Below are 18,864 nucleotides of genomic sequence, written 5' to 3'. Positions count from 1 at the left end.
TAGGCACAAATATCTTATATTTAGGAGATGTGGACATCAAAAAATCGGCTGTTTTTTTTACTGAGCTGAGATTTATTTACTCACCGAAGACAGATGGACAGGCGTTCAGCAGCGGGGATACATCGCCGGTAGTTGGTGTCCCGGAGGCCAATTCGTCTCCCAACGCAGGACAGCAGATCTTCGAACTGGTTCCTGGATAGAAGGAAGTACCGCTGAAATCGACCATCATCCAGACGCAGCTCTGGAGTAGGTGGAGGTAATCTCCGAAATGTTCCCATCCCTGAAGAATCTGGTGAACCCAGGGATGTTTATGTCTGCTGCGTTTTTCGGCTCTCCACAGGTAAAACACCGTAATTATCCATGTAATCCATGTCCACCATGTTCAGTTGAAACCAGCAAGCAGCAGATGGAAGCTCCTCCTATTTGATGATGCGGCGAAGCGTTGCCGCTTGTTGCCAAATGCCAACACGGAGTTCACGTGGAATGTCAAGCGGACAAAAGCACACAAATGAGGCGAAATATTCGCAGAATCCGCGTTCAGTGTACGCGGTTTCTGCGAAAGGAGCGGCCTATTTACATGTTATCCCTATGTAGAGGCGCATTTAGGAGTGGTGCGGCACGGCGCGGTGCAAAGGACACGGAGGGCGTGGCGCGGAAGGCGCGCCAAGCGAAGCGGGAACAAAGCGGGAGCAGAGCAAGAGCGAGTTGAAAAATCTGAACTTTTTCCTAAATTCGCGTTGCGTCAACCAATCAGGGACTGGATGTGGCTGGGACATAGGGTGAAGGACCAAAGCGGAAAAGAAGCGGTTGTCAGTGAAGATGGAGGACTAGATCATAGTGGCGGTGTGCGGCAAGCCAGAGTTGTATGACTCAGATCTAATTACTTTTACCGAGACAAGTACAGAAAGGACCTGGCCTGGTTATGTTTAGGCACCAATATCTTATATTTAGGAGATGTGGACATTAAAAATCGGCGGTTTTTTTATTGAGTTGAGATTTATTTACTCACCGAAGACAGATGGACAGGCATTCAGCAGCGAGGATACCGTGCCGGTAAACCGCAGTGAAGTTAGTTTGAAGTTGGATGTTCAAGCTCCGCGGAGTTAGCGGCATCTACCTCACGGTCGATCCAATTCAGGCACTTAGATTTTCCACGATTGTTTGGTTCGGAAACTTATTGATGGTCCCTAGTGAACCACCGCGCATCAGAAGAGGGAGCAACAGAGAGCAGCTAGCCAAAATCTGGGTGCCTGACTCGGATCGGCCGTGGGTTGGATGCCGCTGGCTCCGCGGAGCTTGAGTGTCCGGTGTCCGGCTACTGCGGTCGCCGGTAGTTGGTGTCCCGGAGGCCGATTCGTCTCCAGGACCCAGCAGATCTTCGAACTGGGTCCTGGATAGACGGATGTACCGCTGAAATCGACTGTCCAGACGCAGCTCCTGGAGTAGGTGGTGGTAATCTCCGAACTGTTCCCATCCCTGAAGAATTTGGTGAACCCAGGGACATTGACGTCCGCGGCGTTTTTTGGCTCTCCACAGGTAAAACACCGTGATTATCCGTGAAATCCATGTCCACCATGTTCAGTTGAAACCAGCAAGCAGCAGATGGAAGCTCCTCCTATTTGATGACGCGGCGAAGCATTGCCGCTTGTTGCCAAATGCCAATGCGGAGTTCACGCGGAATGTCAAGCGGGCAAAAGCACACAAATGAGGCGAGAAATTCGCAGAATCCGCGTTCGGTGTGAAATCTGCAACGTAGCAAAAAATCTAGTTAGGCAGAAATGGACAGGGCCTATGTCAAGAGATGCAGAATCACATATGATATAATAGGTAATCGGTCTACCTTTAATTAAGTATTATAATTTTATGTACCCAAAGTCTATGGCTTACGGGCTTCAGGAGTCCAGGAACCACAGGTTGAGTACTGCTGCATTGAACAATGATGTTAACTTTCTGCAGATTGAAGAGAGGATTGGCTAAATATTCCCAGACCTGTCAGTGTATTATTTCTGCTTGGACAATAATCATATTTTAAAATCACTAGTTCACAACTCCTAATTTACCTCAGATCATATTGTTGGAATAATTGAATATAGATTTATCTTATATTTTCTCCTATTCTTTAACTTAACTATTTGATTATATAACCTTTCATGATGTATGTGTGAGAAAGGATGTGTGAGTTTGTCTGCAGGCAAAGATCATAAATGGAGCTGAACTAGCAGAGAAGGAAGCAGTCCAGTTGAGGAGGTCATAAAGATGAAGGAGGTCATAAAGATGAAGGCTGATTACACTCGACAAAAAGTCACAGCTGACCCTACCAGTTGAAGGGGACTGTGGAAATGTGTTGTTAATGTATAAAGCTGTTTATGACCTGTTTACGATGCAGCTGTTGTTTTCCCCCATCCTTTAGAGAACAATGTTTTTGTAAACTAGGGACCCCCGAAAGATAATAAAAAGAGGAAGTGGTCGGATAGGCTTCAGAGCGGTGCGAGATCTGTAACTGAGCAAATCTTGACCGTCTCTCCTCGCAAAGCGAGTAAAAGGAACTAATACTTTGTCTCTCTTTTCTTTTTGTGTTGTTATAAATATTGTTAGGTTGGTTAAACCTGACATTAATTTGGTCCTTCGAGAGCCAGATTCCAACTACGCCTGATGGTTCCAGCGGGTCGGTAGACTCCAGGAAAAGACCGTGCGCACGGCTGTTTTCAACAGGAAGACACACAGACCCTTTCCGGGACTGGATTTCGGCCCGCCCGCTGGAGTCTGACGGCTGACGGAACTCTGAGAGAGAGAAGAGAGGACAAAGTGGTGAGTTGAATCTGGATTTAAAACAAAAGTGTGACAAATGACTGGGGGTCATTGCTTAAAGTAAACAAACCCTGTGAACCTAGGCACTGACAGGTAACAGCAGTGCGCAGGAGTTCTGCTTAAAGTATTAGTGAAAATACTGAAAATTCCGAGGTTATTGGGGACGACAGAGTCCTCTTAAGTATTAAGAAAGTAATACTAAAATTCCGTGTTTCCAGAACGGCGGAGTCTGCGTTTAAGTATTTTAAACAACAAAAAAATACTAAGTAAAATCTGCATTTAAATGTGTGTATGTGAGAAATAAATGGAGGATTTAAACCACTAGGTTTTACCTCATACCAAAAACAGTAGGATTGTAAGTGACTAACTTTTGTGGAAGCAAAGGCAAGAATTCTCCACTCGAAAGAGTTGAAGTGAGAATTACCACAAAAGGAGATTTTTCTGTCACCCTACTGAAGAGAAAAATCCAGTATTTAGAATACCCTAGGTATATATATGCTGGACCAAATTTAAATCAAAAAATGGGAAAAGGGTGATTTAAATACACTAAAATTAATAATAATGTAAATATTGGAAATTTATGGAAGCACATGATCAAATGAAAATATTAAAATGAAAATATTTAGATAAATGGATAACCACATATCATTATGATCGTCGTTTAAACTCTAAACAAATTAGGTGATCTATAGGATGCAATAATTAAAAGTACATTAAAAGTAAACGTGATTTAAGAAAAATGGACAAAGAAGGTTATGAGGATGTAGATTATTGCTTAAAAGTAACTAAAAAGAGAGAGATGTGATGCAGGAGACAAGAATGGACGTTTTTGTGGAAAGCAGAAAAGGTCAGAGGGCTAAGAAATAATTTTTGATAGACTTGCAAAGTGGAATAACATGACAGAAGAAAGGGAGTAAAAGAGCAGGTGGAAAGTTTTTGTTTTGTACCAAAGATCTGATGAGGTTTGACAGGATAAGATGGGCTAAAATGAGTCCCTTTGGTGAATAAATCCATCCCCACTATGGCTGTACCTCGTGTATGTTTTATTTGTGTTTATTTTTTATTATTATTGTTTTGAGATGCTGAAGGCTGTTGATACAGCGTGTCACAGAGGTTCATGGCATGACATGGGTTTTTTCTTTGTAACCTTAGAAAATATTTTACTCTTTTTAATAGCCAGAGTGAAACAAAAAGAGGAATAACCTTTTGAAGAATATAGGATTAGACTGACAAAAGTGTTTAAAATACATAGTGGTCTACAATAAGCAAGGAGCTTATTAACAGCAGTTAAAAAAAAAAAAAAATGAAAAAAATGCACTACATGCTGGTTGCAGGGATGCAATTAATACCTGGGTAAGGAGATATTTTATAGGGTTCCCCAAAGCAAATCTAGAAGACTATGTAAATCATGCCCTCCATGCAGAAAAAGTTATGAAGGAAAAATAAATAAATAAATAAATAGGCAACACCTTTTTTCAGCAAGAAGAAGAAGTTATTATTAAAATAACAGAGGTAGAGAAAAACTTAGAGGCAGAGGACAAAAAACCGCAGGGGTCAGAGAGGAGTGAGAAGAGGAGATTACAGACAATACACATCAGGGTGTTGATGTTAAAAAAGGAGTAGGACCACTTTATTACCACTATTAACTGGATGTTCTGAATAAGCCACCCCTAGACGTAGGGACAGCTTTACTAACAGAAGGAAGAAATGTTATTACTCAACTATAAGATCAGATGACACCAGATGATCTACATATTACCATGTGGTATAAAAATACTCCTGGACAAGATAAAATTTATGAAGAAGTATTAAATAAAGTAACCCCTATAAAGCTCATGGTAACCTATGTTTATACAGATAGGAAGAGTACGTCAGTTGCTGAAGTAGTGTTAGAGGAAGACACTAGGAAGCTCTGCAACATGTGGTCACCTCCACAAATATCTTTATTCAAGGATAAAGAACTCAAGTAGCATGATATGGGGAGAATAGTGCAGAGGGGAAAAGATGTCACAGACTGGTTTGTAACAATAATGAATACAGAACGTAGTGCATCCACAGGATTAATTAGAAAATTATTATTATGGACAGTGACAGTGCAGGAAGGGATACATTTGCATACAAAACAACAATGAGAACTATTCCTTACTGAACAGGAGGAACAGTTTTTGAATGAAGTCCCTGATAAATTATGGTCAAAAGACCCTACTGATGTGGGTTTAGTAAAGGAGCATTACCTGTTCAGATTAGAGCAAAAACAGAATACAGGCCCAGAATAAATAATACCCTTTGAAATATGATGCTTGTGAAGGAATAAAACCAGTAATAAAGGATTTAATGACTGCAGGGGTGATAATAAAATGTGAGGATTCACCATGTAACACCCCCATTTTTCCAGTTAAAAAACAAGCTCCATCAACAGGAAAGATAGGCAGTTCTGGTTTGCATTCACCTTTGAGGGACAAAGATATACTTATACCAGACTACCTCAAGGCTACTGTGAAAGTCCAACTATATACTCTCAGGTAATGAGTGCAAGTATGGCCAAGTTTGACCCTCCAGGAGGTAGTCAGGTTTTACTATATGTTGATGATGTGCTATTAGCATCTCCTGATGAGGAGACTTGTAAAAGTGACACAATAGCATTATTAAAACATTTAGCAGAAGAAGGACACAAAGTTAGTAAAAACAAACTTCAATTGTGTAAAAATGAGGTTAAATACTTAGGTCATAATCTTAGCGCAGGGGGACGCACAATTGTAGAAGAAAGAAAGACTGCAATATTACAAGCTCCAAAACCAGTAACAAAAAAGCAAATAATGTCCTTCCTTGGACTAACTAATTATTGTAGAAACTGGGTGCCAAATTATGCAGAAATAGTAACTCCATTAAACAAATTAATGTATGAGGAAGAGCTGAAAATGACGTCTGAACTGAAATGGAGTGTAGAAGATGAAGAAGCATTTACCAACATAAAACAAGTTCTAGTTTCCAGTACTGCTTTAGCATTACCAGATTATAGTAAACTGTTTGTTCAGATGGTAGATTGCAAGGGACATTTTATGACTTCAGTTCTGGTTCAACAACATGGAGATAAAATGAAAATAATAGCCTATTTCTTTTCAAAACTAGATAGTGTTGCGTGTGTGCAACCATATTATGTGAGAGCTGTAATTGCAGCCTAAAATGACAGTTGCAGTTTTGCAATAGTGTTGTTTCACCTTTTAACCTTAATCCCATGCAGTTTCAGCATTAATACTGCAGAATTAGGAAAAAAAAAAAAAAGAAGAAAAAAATTTGAAGTGATTTGCAGGATCACGAAATAGTTTATGTGAATGATTTCTCTAAAAAGATGAGAGGGAGAAGACACAAACAGGATATGCATTTGTGACAATGGATATAGTGTTAGAAAAGATGCAACTACAAAGCTCACTACAGGAGATAGAAATGTGGAAAAAACATGGAGCTAAATTAAAAGATGAAAACTATATTTGACCAGATAATAAACCTGTCCTACCAAAGAACCTATAAATGGAAGCAATATTTGAGCCATCGTGTTTTCATAATGTCTCAACAGGGGGGAATAGTAGGACAGATATATTAATATTATATAACATATTGATTAAATTCTAAAAAATTCTTATTGAAAAGTTTTGTAAAACATGTTTAGCATGTGTAAAACATTATTCACAAGGGAATTTAAGACAACGAAGGGGACAATTTGCAAACCTAAGATACCCTTTTCAAACAATTCATATGGATTTTATTGAGTTAAACTACAGTGAAGGGAAAAAGTTTTGTTTAGTCATTATAGATGCATTTTCTAAACGGATAGAACTACTTCCAATTAAACATTACAACTACCTCAGGGTTAACACCCTATGAAATGTTATGTGGAAGACCATACAGATTACCACAGTTAAAAAATAAGTGGGAGTTAGATGAAGAAGCTAACCTAGTTGATTATATAAGGAGTATGTTAGAAACCAACAGAAATAAATTTAAACTAATGAGGAATGTTCTATTTCCCAGCAGGAAAACTAACTAGTAAAACCAGGAGACTGGGTGTTAATAAGGAGTGTAAAGAAGAAGCATTGTTATTCACCTAAGTGGGAGGATCCATATTAGGTATTATTAACCACTGCCAGGGCAGTAAAATAACTGAGAGATGAACCTGGATTCACCTTGCACATTGTAAAAAGATCATTTCGGTTGAAAGCTCCGTCAGGGGAAGTGATTTATAGACTGATAATAGGGTGGACCCAGACATTTAGAGTCTGGAGAGATCCGAAAGTCAGTGAAGACAATTAAGACACTGGAACCATTTAGAGGAGTGAAAATTTCAGCCAAAATGATTTCTAGATGGATGAGCAATGCTTTCCGATGCTGGGTGGTTATATATATATATATATATATTGGTTTTTTTTCTTATATTGATTTTTTTGTTTTTCTGATACTTCTGGGAACCAGTCAAGATGAATTAGAATATAACAACATCTGTTATGAGTCATATGAAACAAGTAGCGCTAAATCAAGGAAGGCAAGATAACCTAACTATGTGTACTAAACAAACTTCTTATACTTATGGCATACAAGTGTGCGTGAAATCTAAAACCATAGCTGTGGTGCTGATCCCACTCATTAGCTTGACTAAACGAGGAAGGAAAGGACAGGATTATAGAAGTCATAAATGGTATTTAACTATGACAGAAGAGATACCTCATGGTCCACAATGATAGCTGATGAAGGGAACAATTGGACACCGGAGTGGGGCACCACTACTTATGCTAGGCATCAGAAGAAGTTGTTTAAGCTCCATAAAGTGGATAATGCTATCCAGGTAACAATAAACCTCACACATAACTCTCTATTTCCTTCCAATCACATTACATCAGGAGGAAAATGTTGGGGATTTCTCCTGTGGGTCTGGGTTTCAGGATCAGACCCAAATTTTGACCTTTTTGTTTGTGAAGTAAAAACTGAAACGACTCTCTCCCCTAAAGCCACAGCGAAGAGAGTAAAAATTAGGTTAGGAAACTTAACTACGGACGATTGGTTCCAGGTTATTACTGGAGTATCAGGAACAAATAATAACTGGTTGTTGATGGTAGAGCAAGCTGCTAACATGACTAAAAGAGATTGTGTTGTATGTATGGGTCCCAGGCCTTTATTACAAATAATTCCAGCTGTGATACCACAACCCTGTGTGATGGAAGTAATGAATCAAACTAATCCTAATGAAATGTGTCAACACTGGGATTCTGTTTTTCCTGTAACCACAGCAGATAAGAACAAACCAGTATTCCATAAACAAGTCACCACTGGAAATTACACATGTATAAATATGACAGAGAGAGGCAATAAATTGGGGAATCTCACTGCAGGATGGTGTACTACAATTGTAAAAGTAAATAAGTATTTTAAACCAGTCTCTAGAGGAGACATTTGGTGGTGGTGTGGTGACGACAGGTTGTTTGATCAATTACCTTCAAATATAACAGGACTTTGTGCTCTAATTACTTTATTGTTACCAGTTTCAGTATATCCTATGTCAGTAGATGAAGTAACACGTGGACTATGTAGTGTAACCCCACATGATTGGAATAATAGAAAGCGCAGAGCTGCAGCTTGGCAGACTGAGGGGGACTCTACTTACATTGATGCTATAGGTGTACCCGGTGGGGTACCAGATGCGTATAAATTGGTTGATCAAGTAGCCGCAGGATTTGAATCAAGTATCTGTTGGTGGTGTACATTGAACAAAAATGTAGACAGGATCAATTATATCCATTACAATGTACAAAAACTAGGAAATTGGACACAAAGCGGGTTTGTAGCTGTCCATGATCAATTGTCTTCAACTTCCCTGATGGCATTCCAGAATAGAATTGCTTTGGACACGTTGTTAGCTGAAAGAGGAGGAGTTTGTGCCATTTTTGGAGACAAATGTTGCACATTTATACCTAACAACACAGCAGCTGATGGCAGCCTAACGAAAGCCATAGAAGGTTTGAGATCTCTAAATGGCAAAATGAAAGAGCATGAAAATGAAGAGCACCCAGTTCATAAGAAGCTTCAGACAAACATTATGCTAAAAAGCCAAAAACAAAACAAAAACACAGATCTGTTTTAAAATAAAGAAAAAGCATGCTTAAAAAATGTGGTACCTTGGTGGGAAATAACTCCACAGTTCTGAAGGCCTTTCTATGCAGAGTCTTTTAGGGAACATGAGATTAGTTTATTTTTGTGTGGTACCACTCTAATCAGATTCTTTCTTACCTTCAAAAATAACCCAATTTTTTCCCATTCTCATTTTAAAGGTTTGTTTTGCCAAGAAAAATGTGTTTAACAAAACCAATTACTCTCAAAAGTTTTAAAATGTTTAAAATGCCAGTGAAAACAACAAGTGTGTTAATATTCCTATGCAGCACAGAACTGATTAGGTTTCCTTTCCGTCTCCAAAGGGAGAAAAAAGAACCTGCAGAACCAAGCCTTTCATAGTTTTTGTCAGGACCTGATATAAGGTACAGTGTAAATCAACACGCTGCATGAATCAGAAGAGGGAAGAAAAAACCTAATATAACCTCTTCCCAGCAGCTGCTGCGAAAAACAATGAATTTGTACCTTCCACAAGCGTCAGTAAGCACTTGCGGACAAAAACTGCACCAAACTGTATGTACTGTGTCAGAGACTGTATGAAGACCATCTGCAGTAATGAGGTCTCTACCCATTAGATTTATAGGATACAAACTCTGACAACAGAAAATAATGCCTGAAGGAGAAGCCCATCAGGTGTTACGCATGCAATGGGTTTTGAAAATGCTCCTTCATGAGATCTGTCCTGTGTCATATCCTGGTCATTTTTGCCTGCTACTAACCCTCTTCCACCAGTAGGGGCGTTAGGAGCTGAGTTCTGGGTGGTTAGGTGTTTCGCATGAGTGTCATCAGCTGGAGGACTATAAGAAGGAGGCGAGCCAGTGTTTTGCCTCTTCGTGGTATTTAACCTGGCCAATTAATGGAATTGTTTCTTTGAGAAGATTCTGTTCTTGTACCTCGACTAATGTTTGTTTTTTTCTCAGGTCGACCAAACCTCGTTCATGAGAGATATCAGAAGGAACTTACCAACAGTTTTTAAGGACTCTGGATTCTTGTTTTGTTCCACTGGCAGCCACATCAGACTTTGTCCTCACAGCTTCAAGCGAACCCTGTCCACCCTCCACCATAACTCTCAGGACTCTCCTGCTACGGCAGTGTTGCATAGCCCGCCGCTCACCAGAATCACAACCTCTCTCCCTGGTGGACTTAACCCTACCCAATCTAAGCTTTCCCTATAGAGTATTGATAGGTATTATTTAGTCAACTCAGAGGTAAGGAACAACACGGAGTCAGTTATACTTGCGGCAAGGGTAGCTCACACTTTGCAGTGCAAATCTACAAAGTGTTGGCACCCCTCTCTCTTTATTTATACATGCTGGTTCACACACAGTTCAAAAAACATTCAGGGTGGGTGTGTGTGTGTGTGTGTGCGTGGGGTCAGAAAGGTTAGGGTTCATGTGTCTTGATTTTAAACAGAGAGGGAGTGGGGCCTTGGTACGAGCAGCCCCTAGATGTTGCTGATAAAAGCATAACTCACTCCTCTCCCCCATCTCCCTTTCTGTGGCATGTAGGAGGGAAAAGCACTTAGAGCAAACATGAGTGATAAACAATACAAAAGTTTTCAAACCCTAACACTTGGTAAGTGATGGGAAATAGTTATCACATTTTCATGATGAGCTCTTTCTGACTAACTGGTTGGATGGATGGAGCTTTGTATGAGAGGGAGACAAAACGGGGTCGGATGGATGAATTCTGTGCCTGCTTGAAGTTGTATTCCACTAGATCCTTCACACAGCATACAGGGTTAAGTTCCTTCACACAGCACACACAGTGGTGAGGTTATTCTGGGGTTTGTTTTCTCACTGAATGACGAGTATAGGTGCCGGGCTCGGAGGCAAGTACGTCGGAAGGTGGACAGGGTTCGCTTGGGTCTTGAGCCAAAAAGGAGGCTTTAGCAGTCGCCAGCTGGAAACAGAATCCAGGAACTTCACTTGGAACTTGAGACGAGGAAATCAGCACAACAAGGAATTGACAGAGCCGTAACCGGACTGGAGTCAAGCCTGGAGAAAAACAGAGACGAGGCGGGTTACTAGGAATCACAAAGGAGCTTCAGAAAGCTAAGGTATCTTTGGCCAGCATTTGTTACCACAATAGACAAACACTCAGGCGTAGGAGTGCTGGCGAGCTGCTCTCTTATCCTTCTCTCTGATGAGAAATTGCGAGCACCTGTTCCTTCTCACCTCAGGAGCTCAGATGGCATCTAGTGGCGGAAAAGTGTAAGCAGCAGGCAAAAAAACAAAAACAAAAACAGACTCCAAAACCCCGACACCTAGCCACATTAAGATTCAAAGAAGCTATTTTAAAAGAGTCCATATTGGGTAAGAAGCTAAAAGAAACAAACCAACACACTATAAAAAATATAAAGTGCTTATGCATTTCACTTCTATTCAGAATTGTTTTCTAACTTTACTCAATCTTTTTCAGCCTAAAAACCTGTTGTTCTGTAAAACCCACTTAATCTTTGTGCCTAATATGGTAACTAGCTGAAAAATAAAAGGTTCTTAAATCAGGGAAAAAACTCTCAATCTTCACCCCTCTCAGGCCTTTTGTTTGCTGCAAAAAGGTGAAAAACGACTCTGCAGGGTATCTTGGCTCTGCACTACTAGTTTGTGTGGCAGACATTTCGCTGACGTCGGAAAAGTAGCTCTCGCTATCACTACTGTCCGAGTCCTCCTTCCGTCCTTTATTCATCTGCTTGCTAACCTGAGTAGCAGCCACAGCATTCTTCCTCTTACTACGCCGTGTTAACGGGCCCGAACCCTCCGATTCCATGTTTTCCTCAGTTCCACCTCTCTTTTGTTCCACGTCAGCTTCTGAAGCCGCTCCTGCCCTGTGCTTCTCTGAGCTTCTATTCCCTTCCTCCATCTGTACGTCACTTTCCTTTTGCATATCTCCGCACATCACGTACTCATCACCACCCTTCTCACGTCCATGTCCCTTGTCATCTATTTCCCCACCATCACCGCCGTTTACACACCTTCCACCCCCACTCACATCCGTGTCATTGCCCTTCCCTACACACAATTTCACCAAAGATTTAACTCCATACATGTTTGGCACATTGACAAAACTACTCAAACTTTCCCCAGCAGGGGGGTCGACCTCGCTGGGCACAGACCCCTCCGTAGTGGCGGCAGGCACTTCTGCCACCCCACTACCGTCAGATGGGCCTCAATCTGACCATCAACAACAGCAGCTTGCTGCTGTTCCGGACCCGGCGAAGCCGGTCTGGACCTATTGGGACACAGTTTCACCAAATGCCCTTCCTGACCACACCCAAAACACTTCATGTTCGCAGACGTTGCAAACAAAACATAATCAAAATCATCCAGTTTAAGGTGGAACCTCACATTAAACTCTTCAACACGTCGGTTCAAAATCATATAAAGTCTCCTACAGGAGACAACGTGTTTTAATAGTGGAGATTTACACCAAGACAAAACCTTTTTCATGGGAGACACCACTTTCCCGTGTCTCGACAGTTCCTTAATGAAAAAATCATCAGAAATGAACGGTGGAACGTTTGAAGTTACTTTTGTCGCAGGTAAGGTGAATGGCGATACTTTTAAAAATAAACCATTTACCAAAAGGCCTGACTCGACAAGCTGTTGGGCCTGCTCCACCTTCTCTACAAACAAAACCACCGCTCCATTCATTCGGGCCGCAGATTTAATGGACCCATGACCAATAATCTCACCTACCACTAAACAAACATCCTCCACGCTGCACGGAGACCCGGCACCCACCTTGATGCCGTTCCTCCGCGTCAGCGCGGAGAAACCTCCAGTGCCACCACGTGGTCCTAATTCAATTCAGTTTATTTATATAGCGCCAATTCACAACACATGTCGTCTCAAGGCACTTCACAAAAGTCAGGTACAGTCAGGTACTAAGGCGCCGACCAGTCAGGGAGAGACCCTGACGGTCACACCCAAACTACAAACACCAAGACCACAAAACAAACAAAACAATTAAACGACTAATATATACAACAACCAGTGAAACAGTTTAGAATAAACACCCAAAAGAGAAAAAAAAAAGACACTCTCACTCTTCCTCCGCTCATCCACTCACACTCCTCTCACACGAAGAAGAAGAAGAACAAGAAGAAAGAATCATCATCTCTGAGAGAGGAGCTATATCTGGATTTGGTAAACCTCATCACTGAGAATGTTTGTTCACAAATATAGGTAGAGCCAAAGAGAGAGAACCAACATCTTTTTGAGCATATCTTCTTATGTTTGGAATGCTCTCCTCTTTGAGGGAAAAGTAAAAATCTAGCAGTGATACTGATTTAAGTGCTCTGCCTGTACTGCAGGTTAATAAGTTCAAGCTGAACATCGCTGGGTGCTTTATCCACACTGCAGGTAAAGGGAGAGGAAACCATGTGCATTACATCCTCAGTTGCTCTGAGATCTTCAAATTGCCTTGAAAACTCACCATCCAGTGCTCCTAACATGGATGATTACTTCTGTAGGTGATCAGTTGATCCCCTCTGTAGGTGATCAGCTGATGGTGAGACTTCTATCAGGATTTGCAAGGTTTGTGAGTGAGAGTGTTGCTCTCCAGTAGGCTTGAAAGAAACTGCAATTTTCTTATAAAAGCTTTGACTAGGCTGTGCATTTCAGGAACAAAAGGGAACATGCCTTGCAGTTTGGTGTTCAGTTTATTCATTAATGCAGTCACGTCAACATTAAATGCAAAATCTGCCAACCAGTCCTTATTAGTCAACTCTGCGATGTTTTTGCCTTTCTTCTCACAAAACTGTAAAATCTCTGTACAATCTGCATTCAGCATCTACCTTTCTTTTTTTAGCATGGGCGGAAATTTTTTAGAGTTAAAGCTGATCTGTGACTAGACCTTGTGAGTGTACTGATTCACGTATATTGCATCAGTACGTGAATTTAAAAAGACAATTTCAAAATAAAAGCAATGCAACTTTAGTCAATGTATGAGGTCTAATAAAAACATTACAATAGGCCCTTGCAGGCTTCCTGCCCGGACCTAAAAAATATTTTGTAATTTTTTATTTACTTCTCACGAGCCAGTCAGAGTCAACCGAAGTGCCTCATGTGGCCCGGGGGCCGCATTATGCCACGGTCTGACATAGGTTCAGTACCGCCACCAACTGGCTATTCAAAATTACATGAATAGCTTCGTTCTGCCGTATCATGAGAAAAGAGGGACACATTTGACAGTGGCGCCTCCAGAAATATTTCATAGGGGTGGCCAGATGGGGCCACTTAAACTCTTGGGGTGGCACACTGACACTGAAAGCCATAATTTCAGGATTTTATTCTACTGTTGTAGTAAACCTGCCAGAAAGACTGGCAGAAAGACTTAAGGAAATGCCTACTGATATACTTTGGTTTATCGTTTTATATTTAATATTACTAATGATCTAATGTGCATAGACTAATAACAGTAAAGTTAACATTTTGAATTGCACAACAATTCCGTTTTATTGTGTAATTATATTAGGAATATGGTGTACATTTATTGTGAACAAAACAATTACTGGGGGAAAGTAGATACTGGCAGATACAAATAAAAGCAAATACAGAAAACAGTCATATATTTGCTTCACGTAACAGGAATTTCCCAATAGGGATCAATAGTCTGATTCTGATCACCAGGCTATACAGTATGTGTAAAAAACATTTACATCTTTGCTTAATGTAAAACAAAAATAATTATTAATGTTACAAAAAGAAAATCCCAACAGGGATCAATAGTCTCATCCTAATTACCAGGCTTCAGAACAGCTTTATTCGCCTGTTGCTATGTTTTTTGGCAAACACATCCACAAAGTCATCAAGATTTATGGCCCTAGCCCTTCTTGATTCTACACTCAGCACACCCAAATTGCTTAAACGCTCATCAGTCATGGTACTTCTCAAGGCAGTTTTGATTAACTAGCATAGAAAAACTCCACTCACAGGTTGCAGTGCTCACAGGTAAAGCAAGTGCAATTTTGATGTGGATGAAACTTATTGAGTGACATCTATGGATGTTAAACTTTTTTTTTTTTTTTGCAGCACTAGAGGCCTTTATTTTTCAATAGTAAGTAGACAGGAAGAGGGGCAAAGACAGGGGGAGACATTCATCAAAGGTCGCCGGGTCCAGGACTCAAACCCAGGACACCCGTATGGAGGACTATAGCCTCTGCACATGGTTGCACGCTTAACCCCTATATGGAGGACCGATCCTGACAAAATAAAAAATAAAAGCAGAAATATATATATTTTGTTTTTCCTTTTCCTTACACATGCATTTTCATCAAGAAATGTAAAAGTTTTCTTTTTCCTTTTCCTTTTCCTTAGACATGCGTTTTCATCAAGAAATGTAAATGTTTTCTTTTTCCTTTTCCTTACACATGCCTTTGTTCTTTTTACATTTCCTCGTCTCTCTTTTTCCTTTACCGTATGCATTTCTGCTTCATTATGCAAATGAGGAGGGCTGCCTTCTTCTCTCCAGCTCCTCTACTATTGGTCAATAAACAGGAAGGAGGAGGATCCATGTGCAGGCCGACGGTGTGTCCCAATTCAAGGGCTGGATCCTTCCAAGTGTGTACTTGTGGGCTGATTACATCACAGCGCGGCGCGTAAGGTCTGTCAGATGCTGCCGACAAATGTGTCCTTCTTTTGCCCGATTTAAGGATGCGTTGTGTGTATCCTTCGCGGTCCATCTTTTCCCATGATTCATTGCGGGTCAAAGCGGTTTGGTCAAACAGGGGCAGCCATGGCGGACCACAGTGGCAAAAGCTGTGAGTAAACTGTGAAAAATTACACTTTCTGTGACACAAATGAACTTTTACAATGTTTTTAGTGCGGGAATATAACTGTGTAGACGTGAAAAATCTGCTTGATTTATCAAGACATCACTTAATTTCAAACCTGCTCCGACGTGTTCGGAGTTTTCCGCTCCCACCGTAGTAACTGCCGGCTTGCTTCGCCAGCCCTACCGGTGGTGGGGCGAGCTAGCCCGGTAGAGATCTGACCAGACTATCGGTACTGAGCTCCTGCTGCCAGTCATCACAGTGAACGTTAAACACAAGTGATTTCTAACAGTTTATGTTAGTGTTATTTTAATGTATTGTGTCATTTGTTCATGTAAGTCGATTTGACATTGCAGGTGATATTAAAGTTAATCTTAATAAATGGACGATTTTATGTAATCCCCGTATCGCTGAAAAGTGTGATTGAGAATAAATACGCTTTTAAATATAAATTTTTGATGAAGAAATGTGCTATATGTGTTTTTAAAAGTATATTTATAATTCGTGATTCCAGGTACAGCTGAAGAGAAATACACTTTCAAATGCAAGCAAATCTCAGTAAAGAAGTGAAAAGTTTGAAAGAGCTTGTTTTAGGCATTTGCATAGAAATATTTTAATATGTTCTGCAAATTAAGACAAATGGAAAACTTAAAAAAAGGCTTTTTTTACACTGATATTAAGCAAGATGGGGTTTTTGTTGTTGTTGTTTTTGTTGTTTAGGGACAAAGGAGCAGACGGGCCAGTTTATTAAGCTCAGGGGTGAGAATGAGCACCTTTTTACTGGAGCTAAAAACTTGGAGGTACAACAACATTCTTTGCAGTCAGTTTCTGTCCAGTTTCAAAAACTCCTATCTTTCTAACTTTCATAAATATCCATCCAGTGATTAACATACTTCTTTTGGTTTTCCCTCTTTCCTTTTGTTTTTTAGGACAATTCTGGAGAAGATGGGCCAACAGGGGAAGGTCACCCCCTTGCAGGCCAAAAAACAGTGGGATAATATGAAAAAGAAATATAAAGTTTGTTCAGAACGTCTCATGTCACACACAAATAAAAACTAATTCTAAAAGTCTTATTGGTTTCTCTGTTTAGTCAACTCTTTTTTTCTTCCTTCTAACTTTAGGATTGTAAGTATCCAGGGTCAGGAGAGGGAGTCAGTGAAAAGCCCACTGCTGCTACTTGGCCCTGGTTTGTCCTTATGGATGAGGTGGTGGGACAGAGTCCTTCCACAACACCTCCTGTCCTAATTGCCTCCATCCCTGAGGACACTCCAGGGCCAAGCTGAGCGGTGGGCCCCCAGATGGAGAAGGAAGACAGTGAGCCAGTAGGAAGGGGTCAGAAAAGAAAGAGAGACAGAGATGATGGAGTTGATCAGGGAGGATATGAGGGCACAGAGAATCGACAGACTGTTTTTCCATCTTAGAAAGAATGGTACCGAAATAAGGTGCTATATAAGAAATAATATTAAGTTTTGTTCAGATAGTTTCTTAAAGTTTTAAGCTGTTCTAATAAATTTCAATATTGTTTTTGTCACCAATGTATTTTATTTCCATTTGACCTAACAATACATGAACTTCATTTAAATTTCTAAACACAGTTTATTTTGAAAATAAACAAACAAAAGGAAAGAGGGAAAACCGAAAGAAGTATGTTTATCACTGGATGGATATTTATGAAAGTTAGAAAGATAGGAGTTTTTGAAACTGGCTAGAAACTGACTGCAAAGAATGTTGTTGTTGTACCTCCATGCCAAGGTGGCTGAGTTTTTAGCTCCAGTAAAAAGGTGGTCATTCTCACCCCTGAGCTTAATAAACTGGCCCGTCTGCTCCTTTGTCCCTAAACAACAACAAAAAATATCTTGCTTAATATCAGTGTAAAAAAAGCCTTTTTTTAATTTTCCATTTGTCTTAATTTGCAGAACATATTAAAATGTTCGTTCGTTTGTTCGTCGTCTTCCGCTTATCCAGGACCGGGTCGCGGGGGCAGCAGACTCAGCAGAGACGCCCAGACGTCCCTCTCTCCAGACAACTCCTCCAGTTCCTCCAGGGGGAGCCCAAGGCGTTCCCAGGCCAGCCGAGAGACATAGTCCCTCCAGCGTGTCCTGGGCCGTCCCCTGGGCCTCCTCCCGGTGGGACGTGCCTGGAACACCTCCCGAGGAAACCGTTCGGTTCGCAGCCGAGTGTGAAGCGGCTGGGATGAGGATCAGCTCCTCCAAGTCCGAGGCCATGGTACTCGACCGGAAAAGGGTGGCTTGTCCTCTTCAGGTTGGAGGGGAGTTCCTGCCTCAAGTGGAGGAGTTTAAGTATCTCGGGGTCTTGTTCACGAGTGAGGGAAGAATGGAGCGGGAGATCGACAGACAGATCGGTGCAGCTGCCACAGTAATGGGGGCGCTGTGCCGGTCCATTGTGGTGAAGAGAGAGCTGAGCCGAAAAGCAAAGCTCTCAATTTACTGGTCGGTCTACGTTCCTACCCTCACCTATGGCCATGAACTTTGGGTCATGACCGAAAGAACGAGATCACGGATACAAGCGGCTGAAATGAGCTTCCTCCGTAGGGTGGCCGGGCACTCCCTTAGAGATAGGGTGAGGAGCTCGGCCATCCGGGAGGGGCTCGGAGTAGAGCCGCTGCTCCTCCACATCGAGAGGAGCCAGTTGAGGTGGCTCGGGCATCTATACCGGATGCCTCCTGGATATTAAAATGTTTCTATGCAAATGCCTAAAACAAGCTCTTTCAAACTTTTCACTTTTTTACTGAGATTTGCTTGCATTTGAAAGTGTATTTCTCTTCAGCTGTACCTGGAATCACGAATTATAATGCTAGCTGAATTATAAATACATTTATAAAAACACATATAGCACATTTCTTCATCAAAAATGAATATTTAAAAGCGTATTCATTCTCAATCACACTCTTCAGCGATACGGTAAGATTGCATAAAATTGTCCATTTATTCAGGTTAACTTTAATATCACCTACAATGTCAAATCGACTTACATGAACAAATGACAATACATTAAAATAACACTAACATAAACTGTTAGAAATCACTTGTGTTTAACGTTCACTGTGATGACTGGCAGCAGGAGCTCAGTGCCGATAGTCTGGTCAGATCTCTACCGGGCTAGCT

General features: G+C 41.0%; 1 protein-coding gene across 1 annotated transcript in view; it reads left to right on the top strand.

The window, feature by feature from the left end:
- Positions 1 to 10,907: 10,907 nt before the first annotated feature.
- si:ch211-67e16.4 overlaps positions 10,908 to 18,864 on the top strand; it is a 48,189-nt gene continuing 40,232 nt past the window's right edge. Inside the window, exon 1 of the mRNA XM_047370867.1 lies at positions 10,908 to 11,023. The gene's annotated coding sequence lies outside the window, so the exon portion shown is untranslated. The remainder of the gene's footprint in view (positions 11,024 to 18,864) is intronic.

Source organism: Girardinichthys multiradiatus, chromosome 7, assembly GCF_021462225.1.
Source record: "Girardinichthys multiradiatus isolate DD_20200921_A chromosome 7, DD_fGirMul_XY1, whole genome shotgun sequence".
Lineage (NCBI taxonomy): Eukaryota > Metazoa > Chordata > Actinopteri > Cyprinodontiformes > Goodeidae > Girardinichthys > Girardinichthys multiradiatus.
This window is presented reverse-complemented; position numbering and strand designations above follow the sequence as displayed.